The sequence below is a fragment of the Lupinus angustifolius genome, unplaced genomic scaffold, assembly GCF_001865875.1.
Source record: "Lupinus angustifolius cultivar Tanjil unplaced genomic scaffold, LupAngTanjil_v1.0 Scaffold_385, whole genome shotgun sequence".
Lineage (NCBI taxonomy): Eukaryota > Viridiplantae > Streptophyta > Magnoliopsida > Fabales > Fabaceae > Lupinus > Lupinus angustifolius.
The window spans coordinates 310,520-310,780 of NW_017727794.1; positions in this window are offsets into that span (position 1 = coordinate 310,520).

The window sequence follows — 261 nt, forward strand, 5'->3', positions numbered from 1 at the left end:
TAGGGTTATGTCGAACCACAAGGAATTGCCTAATAGAATGAATCATAAGAATATTTCAATGCACAAATAATGAGTTAAACATATTTTAGTGGTTTTTGTTTTTTTTGCACATAAAAAATTTAACAAGAAAAATAAACTAAATATTAAAAAATTCTTGAGGAGACAAGATCATTTTGAATAAGGAAAATATTTCTCAACTTCTTATGAGTTTGAACTACTTAGACAAGTTCTTATGTTTTACTTTGATTAACTCCAAACACC